Here is a 12,091-nt window from a genome sequence, read left to right on the forward strand (position 1 = left end):
AGAGATTGTCCTCATGCATGGGGAAGTTGTGGCCTAATGGTTAGAGAGTCGGACTCGTAATCGAAAGGTTGCGAGTTCGAGCCCCCAGCCGGCAGGAATTGTAGGTGGGGGGAGGGAATGTCCAGCGCTCTCTCCACCCTCAATACCACGACTGAGGAGCCCTTGAGCAAGGCACCGAACCCCCAACTGCTCCCCGGGCGCCGCAGCATGGCTGCCCACTGCTCCGGGTGTGTGTTCACGGTGTGTGTGTGTGTGTGTGTGTGTGTGCATTTGTTCACTACTCACTGCTGTGTGTGTGCACTTGGATGGGTTAACCTGTTAACCCGCATCGGCCCGCGGGCGGGCCGGAAGGGCGTGGTCGGGCGTGGTCGGACTTTTTATTACCTTTGTTTTAGAACAATATTCAATCAATTATCATTAACTATATATCATTTGAAAGCTAAAACACTCAAGATTAACGATGTGAGCTTGTTTTTGAAATCAATACACCAGAGAGGAAAGGGTTAACAGAAATGCTGAAAGACCGGCCATTTAAAATGAACAAAGCGAACCGCAGTACTCACGTTTGATCGCCAATAGCGCTGGTCAGCTCAGACTATTCCAAGACACACCAGCATACATTTCAAGAGAAGGGTCCACTCTTCAAAATGCATCCACTTTTTAATCCAAAACAACGAAAAAATAGGGGAAAACACGATAGATCCTCCTTTGTTTACATAAGCGATTCGAGTTATAGTTATCGATAGCGTCCATTTTCCAATAAATATCGATTATAATTCGTATTCCAGCTTTGAAACGCCATCTATTTCCAGCAGAATCGTCTCTTCCGAGTAAGAATAGCCCTCCCTCGTCTCTCTCCTTCAATCGCAGGAGCTGTTATAACCCGGGACAGTAAGCGCGTCCGTGAATGGGTCAGCGAGGTGTCAATCCGGACACATCACAATAGGGGTGTTTGAAGCCAGCCAATGCCTCGCCAGCACAGTTTTGATGGATGGAAGTGTTAGCCAACCACAAGGACGTTTAAAGTGATTGACAGTTTGAATAGTTTACGTAAGATTGTTTAGAGAATAGCTCGGCGTATTGTCCGTGTGTTTTCGTGCGCTCTCGGGTTACGCATGAAGCGTACACATAATGGCGTCGCAGCGCTACACAGACTGGCTATCAGCGAACAGATGTTGTCCAAAGCTCACATCTGAATCTCTCCATCGTGGATCTTCGACTTGAGAAGTGTTTCTGTGGCGTTTGGTGGTGTTTTGGAGGACGTGGGGAGAAAAATGGCTAATTTAGTAGCCGAATACGCGCTGAGATCGCTGGGAAGCGTGGATAGCATTAGCACGTAAGTGTCTCCACCCTCCTCTTGAATGTTTATGTGTCTTTATCATGTATTTGCAGCTTTTGTTTCATGTTAGCTGTTTTAGATTCTAAAAATGACAACGGAGAGGGATAATATGAGGGGATTACATGAGTTTTGTTCGTGTGGGTGGGTGGGTGTGTTTGTTTGTGGGTATGTCCCGGTTATTGTGTGTGTGTGCGTGCGCGCGTGTGTGTGTGTGTGTACAAAATGTAAACAGTGTTGCAAGTTTGATTTGTTTTGCTTACACACTTTCTCACTCTTTTTCTCTCACTCTTCCCTGTCTTTTCAGAGGTCTGGTGAATCCAGATGGTCAGAAAAAAATATATTTTAGTGGCTGCTAGAGCGTCTTCCTCCACTGTAAATACTGTAAATAGTTTTTTTTTATTATTATTTAGTAATATTAGTAATAGTAATCTATTACTATATTAGTAAAATAGTAATATTCATAATATTCACCATATAAAATAAATAAAAAATACAAATGTTGTAAAAACAATGTATTTTGCATGTTTTGTGTTTTCACTAGTTCAAAAATGATCAAATCTGTTTTGGTTCACTGTTTTCATTATTGGAATTGTTCAGAATAAAGACTGTTTAGTTATGTTCAAATTCTGAAATAGTTTTGTGTTTTTTTGTGGTTTCATTGGTAGAGCAGTTCTGAATTGATATACATATGTAGTATGCAGTGTCTTATGGAGTCTCTAAATAGCATTTTTGAAAGGATTCCTAGACTTTTCTTGAAATAAAATATCCAAATGACTTTTCCAAAGCTTTTCTTGAAATGAAATACCATAAAGATGTACTTTCTGTAAGTCTTTACCTATAAAAAATTTATTATTTCATATTTTATTTCAGGAAATATTTAGGCGTTTTTTTTCAAAAATGCCATTTGTAGACTAACCAAATGACTAAATGAGTCAGCACTACAAATGCTGTTCAGAAATAGTTTTTTATTGTGTGTTTTGGTGGGCAGAGCAGTTCTGAATTGATATACATATATGTATTATGTAGTTTTGACTCATTTGGACATTTGTTTACAAAGTGTCTATTTGGGGTCTCCAAATGGCTTTTTTGAAAGGACGCCTAGATTTTTTTTAAATAAAAGCTTACAGAAACTACATTTTTGGGAGTATCATCCTCAAATTTGAATCAAAACATGGTCAGATGTTCAGCTTTATCTTTATGGTGTTTTCAGGCCTTTGGCATGAAAGTCTCATCCATTTTTCCCTTAGTGAGCTTCATTAAAACATATCGCGAGTCAATTTCATGTATATTTTACCTTGTTTTACTCTATTGCTATACTAATTTTGAGTTATTATGACTCTAGAGTAACAAAGGATCAAGTGTCTAGTTTCAAACAACACCAGATTTTTAAATATAGACCTTAGGGTTCAAGAGCTACAGACATTTTTATTTGGTTATATCGTTTTTTACAAAATGCTCAAAAATAGGGGCGCAGGGTAACAGGTTAAACGCAGAGCACCAATTTCGAGTATGGGTCACCATACTTGACAATACGTCATGACTCTCTCTACTCTATGTATGATCCTTTATGACTCGACGTCTTTATCTTCCATGTGGAGTGACGAAACGTTTCTAACAGACTAATGATGCTAAATGTTTACAGACTGCGATTCTCATTTTCTGTTTTTCTACTCCAGTCTGAGTAGATTGAGTTCTTCTCCGTCTTTGATAATGGAAGCTGTTTTGTAAATGTACAGTAGTGTGTGTAAAGACTGTAACTGTTGGAGTTTGTACAGGTCGTTTCTCATCTTTCTGAGCGTTTACGGAGCGCTGTGATTGTGAGCAAACGCACTGATGTCGATAAACACTTTCAGCCTCTTCTTCACGTTGCACACGTCTGCAATCCTCCACCTTCATTCTTGCCTGACAAAACACCTTTTTATCACAAAATGATTATTTTTAAATGGACAGATCTTTACAAATGATTTTCTAAAAACGTCTAATCCCAATAAAATGGTGCCGTAGGAAAATGCAACTCTCTTGCTGCTGTTTTCCTGTGTGAGTGTGTGTGTGTGTGTGTGTTCTGTGGGTGGAGATGATCGATCGGCTGCGTTCTGATCACAGCAGTCGTTCTGGCCCGTCGTCTTCAGAGGAATAATGTGTTTTGAGTCAGAGGATTATTCAGGAGCGTGCATTTAAAAATACATCTCAGCGTAATATGACATACTGAAAGAGCCGCTGCTAATCAATGGATTAAAGTGAGCGTTAAAAGTCTTTCCAGGTCAAATCAAAGCCCAAATCAGAAGGAACGATTTCATCTTTCTACTTCAAAATTTCATGTTTAATTCAGTGTTATTTGCCTGCAATTTATTAGTGAAAATTGTTTCTACACCATTTTTTATTCAGTGTAGTTAATATTTTGATTTTATTTTCTGTTTTCATTTACACTAGTTAGATTGTGATTGATTGAGAGAGAGAGAGAGAGAGAGAAAAAAATAATTATAAAATTTAATAATTTTTTCCTCAGGATTTTAACCTAAAATGAAAAACATTACCTTGGCAACTACAGTAGCTGAAATACAATATTTTTTTATATTTTGAGTAATTTATTTATTTTTATTTCAAGCAATGACCATTTTTTAATGGTATTTATTTTATGTTTTAGTTGACGATAATAATACTGATTTCACACACAATCTCTTAGTAAACACTTTATACCCATTTTAACATCCAATTAATGGCTACACCATGGCAAAAAGTCTTAATGACCCTTAAAAAAAAAAATTAAAAAAGGTAATTATTTATTTTAGAAGATAATGTCATATACTGTAAATGTTTTTCAGTGAGATGTCAGTGTTCTCTCTCGCGGTGTGTTTCAGAGTCAATCCCAGCGGACGCTGAAGCAGCTCGTGATGACTGAATCCCGGTGTGTTTGTGTCGCAGGTTCAGGAGTCGCTCGCATCCTGTGTTTGAGTCGGGATCTCAGGAATGAGCTGACATGATTGGGAATCTCTCTCCTCCTCCTGCAGGCACAGACAGCTGTTAATTTGACAATAAATCAGCGGTGTTCAGCGAGGGACGGATTAACGACAGCGGCCGCGATTAATTGCGCTCGTTTATTTGGAGCGGCACGTCAGCGTTTGAACGCGTGTCATAATTAAAGCCCTGCAGGACCCTGATGTGGTGTTACGGAGTCGATAGCTTAAGTGGCGTTTTAGAGTCCCATTTAAACTCCAAACAATGGCTAATGTGCCGTAATTATCCCATAATAAAGTGTAAGTGTTTCTTATAGAGCAATAACAGTCCCGCGGAGAGACGAGGAGGAGGAGGGTTGTGAGAGAGGAAGAAGCATCTTATATCAATTAAGAGCCTGACAGACCCTGAGGAGACGCGATGAAGAGCAGAACCTCACTTACACACACACTCACTCCTTCACACAAGCACTCACTCACACACAAACTCACACACAAACACACTCACGCACACACTCACTCACGCACACACTCACTCACACACACACACACACACACTCCTTCACACAAGCGCTCACTCACACACACACATAGAGACAGTCATTGAACAGCATTACTGTATTTACACAAATAGGCATAAGTCAAGTCACCTTATTTGTATAGAATGGAAGCCTGTTTCTGCCATGGGATCAACAAACAAAAAAGGTAATTGTAACTTTTTATCACACAATTCACAGACTTTTTTTCTCGCAATTCTGAGAAAAGTAAGAATTGCAAGATATGAACTCGAAATAGCAGGATATGAACTCGAAATAGCAGGATATGAACTCTGAATTGTGAGATATGAATTCAGAATTGCGGGATATGAACTCGGAATTGTGGGATATGAACTCAATATTGCGGGATATGAACTCAGTATTGTGGGATATGAACTCAGTATTGCGGGATATGAACTCAGAATTGCGGGATATGAACTCAGTATTGTGGGATATGAACTCTATTGCGGGATATGAACTCAGTATTGCGGGATATGAGCTCGGAATTGTGGGATATGAACTCAGTATTGTGGGATATGAACTCAGTATTGCGGGATATGAACTCAGAATTGCGGGATATGAACTCAGTATTGTGGGATATGAACTCAGTATTGCGAGATATGAACTCAGAATTGTGGGATATGAACTCAGTATTGTGGGATATGAACTCAGTATTGCGGGATATGAGCTCGGAATTGTGGGATATGAACTCAGTATTGCGGGATATGAACTCAGAATTGCGGGATATGAACTCTATTGCGGGATATGAGCTCGGAATTGCGGGATATGAACTCAGTATTGCGGGATATGAACTCAGTATTGCGGGATATGAACTCAGTATTGTGGGATATGAACTCAGTATTGCGGGATATGAACTCAGTATTGCGGGATATGAACTCAGTATTGCGGGATATGAACTCAGTATTGCGGGATATGAACTCAGTATTGCGGGATATGAACTCAGTATTGCGGGATATGAACTCAGAATTGCGGGATATGAACTCAGAATTGCGGGATATGAACTCAGAATTGCGGGATATGAACTCAGTATTGCGGGATATGAACTCAGAATTGCGGGATATGAACTCAGTATTGTGGGATATGAACTCTATTGCGGGATATGAACTCAGTATTGTGGGATATGAGCTCGGAATTGAGAGATATAAACTCAGAATTGCAGGATATAAACTTGTAATTGCGGGATATGATCTCAGAATTGCGGGATATGAACTCAGAATTGCGGGATATGAACTCAGAATTGTGGGATATGAACTCAGAATTGCAGGATATGAACTCATAATTGTAGGATATGAACTCAGAATTGCAAGATATGAACTCATAATTGCGGGATATGAACTCAGAATTGTGGGATATGAACTCAGAATTGCAGGATATAAAGTTGTAATTGCAGGATATAAAGTTGTAATTGCAGGATATGAACTCATAATTGTAGGATATGAACTCAGAATTGCAAGATATGAACTCATAATTGTAGGATATGAACTCAGAATTGTAGGATATGAACTCAGAATTGTAGGATATGAACTCATAATTGCAAGATATGAACTCATAATTGTAGGATATGAACTAATAATTGTAGGATATGAACTCATAATTGTAGGATATGAACTCGGAATTGAGAGATATAAACTCAGAAATGCAGGATATAAACTTGTAATTGCAGGATATGATCTCAGAATTGCGGGATATGAACTCAGAATTGTGGGATATGAACTCAGAATTGTGGGATATGAACTCAGAATTGCAGGATATGAACTCATAATTGTAGGATATGAACTCATAATTGTAGGATATGAACTCATAATTGTAGGATATGAACTCAGAATTGCAAGATATAAACTAAGGATTGTGGGATATGAACTCTGAAGTGTGAGATATAAACTTGGAATTGCGAGATATGAACTCAGAATTGTGGGAAATTAATTCAGAAATGTGAAATATTATAAATAATATTCATATTTTGCAGGATATGATTTTCATTTCATGCAGATGGAGTGTGAACAGTTGATAATCAGTGTCTAAACACCTACATTCAAATGTCAAACTTTAGAATCAGCTGCTGATGGATTTTGAATGTTTGATGGTTTCCGGTTTGAAAGCTGCTGTGTCTGAGAGTTTCAGGTGTGATTACACTGCTGCTTCATTTATAAGGTTTGAACGACTTAAACTACTTCAATATGGAAATCTCCTTTTGAGTTCTTCAGTCTGTATCTAAAGCTAATGGACAGTTTACTTTTAGTATCAATTACAATTAAATGTGGAACATCTTTGCTTTTACTCGTGTGTTTTATTGGAGATACTGGAGGGATGTTTTTCCTCAGTACTCATATTTGAAGTGTATCTTCTGTGAAAGTTTGACTCCCAGCAAACACACATCAGAGTTTGTTTACACTTGAGCCGAGACGCTGAACACACACACACACTCACACACATACACACACAGCAGATTTTCACACTGAAGTCTCTAGGAGCTGTTCTCACCTCACACACACACACACACACACTCAAACACACGTGTGTGATGCAGCTGGATGACAGAACTGACATTGCGTTGCTTCTCTTACGATGTATTGTCTTCAGATCTGGGTAGTAAATTATAACATGTAATCTGGATTATGTAATCAGATTCCAAAATATACATACTTGTAATTAATTACATTACATTTTAAAATGCTCACAATCCGATTACAGTTACTATGTGTGGATTGCATGATTATATATCACACAACCCAGGTTAAAAAAAAGTGCATCTCTATAATATACTTAAAGTGCTCCCTTTTTTTGCACACTAATTTATATACTAAGAACACTCAAGTGTACTGCAAGTGGTAACTAAATACATTTTTTAATACAAAGTATGTTAAAAGCACATTTTAGTTCATATTCATGGGGTCCCAAAATAGCACAGTTGAGTACACTTATATGTTCTAGATTATCACTTACACTTAGATTATTTTAAGAAATACTAAATAAATGTTAGTATATTAAAAACATATAGTGTGTGAAAATATAGCACTTAAAAGTAAAGTCGTGACGTATTGTCAAGTATGGTGACCCATACTCGAAATTGGTGCTCTGCGTTTAACCCATCCAAGTGCACACACACAGCAGTGAGTAGTGAACAAATGCACACACACACACACACACACCGTGAACACACACCCGGAGCAGTGGGCATTTATACTGCAGCGCCCGGGGAGCAGTTGGGGGTTCGGTGCCTTGCTCAAGGGCACCTCAGTCGAGGTATTGAGGGTGGAGAGAGCGCTGGACATTCACTCCCTCCACCTACAATCCCTGCCGGCCGGGGACTCGAACCCGCAACCTTTTCGATTACGAGTCCGACTCTCTAACCATTAGGCCACGACTTCCCCAAAAAAAACACAAAAACTAACATTATTTTTTCTTCAAAATTGTTCTTTCTGAAGGAATCTATCACTTTTTTAATACATTTGGACAGTCTTCCAGCAGTTTTTGTGTAATTACACATGCTTTCCACTAGTCGGCTACAGTTACAGAAAATCGACACATTTTAATTAGTCACGCAATGTGTCATTTAACCTGGACGTTGTCTTTATAAATTACATGAATCTTTGCATTTTAATGTGTTTTAAAGACATTATATCCACGCATACATGCCAGACTAACTGCATCAGTGTGGTAAAATTAATTTTTAATTTTGAGAATTATATATCTACAGATTATTAATGTGCCTTTGATATTTGCATCTTCACTGTTCTCTGCCGGTTAGTCTAAAAGTAATCAAAAAAGTAGTCTGACCTAATATGTGTAATCCAAACTGCAATTTTTGTCATGTAATTTGTAATCAGTATTGGACTAAAAAATTCTAAGTAATCTACCCAGTCTTATTAAACAGAAACCTGTAGAACACCACTGAATGAAGAATAACAGTGTCACTGTAACAGTGTCATAGTCAATGTCTGATTTCATTGCAAAAGAGTCATGTGAAGATTCTGCTGAATATCTGATGATGTGATTGACTGAAGAAAACCATTGGTGAGTGAATGTTCACTTAATCATCATTGTTTGGTGTTTTCTTTTTTATTAACTGACTGTGAGTGTCTCAAAATGTTCATCTGTTTTTGACTACACATCCTTATTGATTGGATTTCATGCTGCTATTACAATCACAGTTACAGGTTATGATGAATCTGCGTAGGTAAGTCAAATAATGTTTAAAATGACTTTTTTCATAAGTTTATGTGTAATTGTTAACTGAATAATTGTTAATGGCAAACATTCATTCACCACATCCTTACATGGTCCAGAACTCATCAAAATGCTTGACTTTGACTTGTAATTGTAAAGAGACAAAAGCCACAATTTCAGCACAAACTCTAAATGCAACGCATGGTACTTAGAGAGTAAAACACTAGCTAATTGACATCTCTGGTTCCTAGATATTGTTTTCTTAAAAACTCAACTTAACATCTAAAAATATACAAACATACCCAACACTGATGATATGCAACAAAAAGGCATAATTAAAATTGAAAGCATGCACATTTATTAAATATTTAGCTATAAATATAAGTTGAGCATCTTAAAATATATATTTTACATACATTTTATATATATATGTATATATGTATGTGTTTTTTTTACACACACACACACACACATATATGTTTTGGTGTGTGTGTGTGTTTGTTTATTTATTTATATATATATATATATATACACTGCCGCTCAAGAGTTTGGGATCAGTAAGATTTTTAATGTTTTTAAGGGAGTCTCTTCTGCTCATCAAGGCTGTATTTATTCGATCAAAAATACAGAAAAAATAGTAATATTTTGAAATATTATTGCAATTTTTAATATTGGTTTCCTATTTTAATATACTTTAAAATGTAATTTATTTCTGTGATCTGCAGCTGTATTTTCAGCATCATTACTGCAGTCTTCAGTGTCACATGATCTTCAGAAATCATTATAATATACTGATTTATTATGAGTGTTAAAACTGTTGTGCTGCTTCATATTGTTTTTTGGAACGTGTGATACTTTGTATTCATCAAAGAATCAAAGAAAAAAGTTAAAAAGTTTCTGTAAGGATATGTGCATTCCTACCAAGACTCATCTAACTTACAACAACGACAAACCATGGTTCACTGCAAAACTCAGAAAGCGCCGTCAGGCCAAAGAAGATGCTTACAGGAATAGGGACACAGTCTTGTATAAACAGTTCTAATACACACTGGAAAAGGAGCTGGCAAATAGAGTGGCAAGAGGAATTATTCCGTTAAGCTAAGGTCTGAAAGATATCATCAGTTACAAGACACCATCCCCCAGCACTGTGGAGAATCAACAACTGGCAGACGATCTGAATGAGTTCTACTGCAGGTTTGAATAATCACCATTCACACCTCCTGCAACCCCCCTCTCCCCCACACCTGAACTGCAGATAAGAGATGATGACGTGCGCCAGGTCTTCAAAAAGAACAAGAGAAGGAAGGCACCAGGCCCAGACGGTGTGACACCAGCCTGCCTAAAAACCTGTGCTGACCAGCTGGCCCCCATCTTCACACAGATCTTCAACAGATCACTGGAGCTGTGTGAAGTCCCCTCATGCTTGAAACGCTCCGATAGATACTATATATATATATATAATATATATATATTATTATTTTATTTTTTTAAACCCACACATTCATATATATATTATATATATTTTATCAGGCTTATATGAAAGGCATTCAATAACTGACTAATAACCTTTTCTTTGCAATTAAAGTGAAAGTACTGTACCTAGGAGCCAGATAAAAATACTCTTTAAATGGAAAAAAAAAAAAAAACGTCTGAAAAATCTCAGAGAGACTTGGAGGTTTTTCATCTGATGTCGTCATAGACAGACAGACAGACAGACAGACAGACAGATAGATAGATAGACAGATCTTAAACACACGACCGTCAGGAGTCTCAGGCTCGAGTCGTTGCAGCTCATGTGTATATCAGAGCAGAATATGCATAACACCATATATGTATTTGTTTATTTCTGTGTGTTGTTGGTGTTGTAGCTATCTGTGCTTGTATTGTGGGACGGTCTGAGGTGTTTCACTATCTCATGCTCACTGTGTGTAGATTGCCATCGGCCTGCAGATGAATAGCGATACAAAGAATAACAAATGGAGGCAATGCAATCATGACGGGTCGCTGCGCCTTCCGCTTAGGTAATGACAGCCCCTGTGTGTGTGTGTGTGTGTGTGTGTGTGTGTGTGTGTGTGTGATTATGCCTGATGTGCTTCTTCAACCTGCCTGATTACCTGTCAGCATGTGCTGGAGGCCTGACAGAAGCAGCACACACACGCCGCAGGTGAGCAGAGAGTGTGTGTGTGTGTGTGTGAACGCAGAGACGAGGAGTGTCTACTTTATTGAAGCGCTGGATGTGTGTGTCGGTACCCAGCTGTGCAGAGGACAGGAGTGATTGCTGCTAGATAGCATGCATTATTCTCACTATGCACACAATTTTGCCTCCTAATGTCCCAAAAATATGCCCACAACAAACTTACAGGCTTTTCTAAAGGGCTGCTGGAATTAGTTTTTTTTTATGGCTGGACAAAGACACGTGTTTGTGTTCCCAAACAAATAGAGACTCAAACTGGGATGCGTCTCACAAACACATTCCATTCTCATGCTATTTTAGAGAAGAGTTCAGCCAGAAATGAACATTTTGTGAGATCAGCTGAGAATCAAACCGTGATGCATCTTCACACGTCATATGTGAATGCATACAGATGTGATTTTCAAAGTAAATTTGGCTTTCTCACACAAATCTATCGTATGACTTTATATGTTTTGGAATATGGCTTATATATATAACTTGTAGCAATTTAGAATGAGAAAAAGTGACTAACAGTTCATTTTTACTAATTAATTGTCGTTTGAAATATTTACCTCAATCCTTTAAACCACTAGATTTTACCCATTTGACAGCAAGAAGCTTTTAATTCATTTATATATTTTATATATATATATTTTTTTTTTTTTTTTTTATGTCTCCAATTAAGTGTCCAGTTCAATGTTTTAAATGTCAAATAAAAATGTTTTTTAAATTTTGTGTGTGTGTGTGTGTGCGTGTGTGTGTGTGTACGTGTGTGTGTGCATGTGCGTGTGTTCCTAGCTATTAACATAACTGATATCTGTTTGCAGTGGCAGCAGGAGCATCCAGGGGTACAGCGTTTAGTAAAGTGTGTGTGTGTGTGTGTGTGTGTGTGTGTGCGCCTGCA

The sequence above is a fragment of the Barbus barbus genome (genome assembly GCF_936440315.1).
Source record: "Barbus barbus genome assembly, chromosome: 25".
NCBI classification, from domain to species: Eukaryota; Metazoa; Chordata; class Actinopteri; order Cypriniformes; family Cyprinidae; genus Barbus; species Barbus barbus.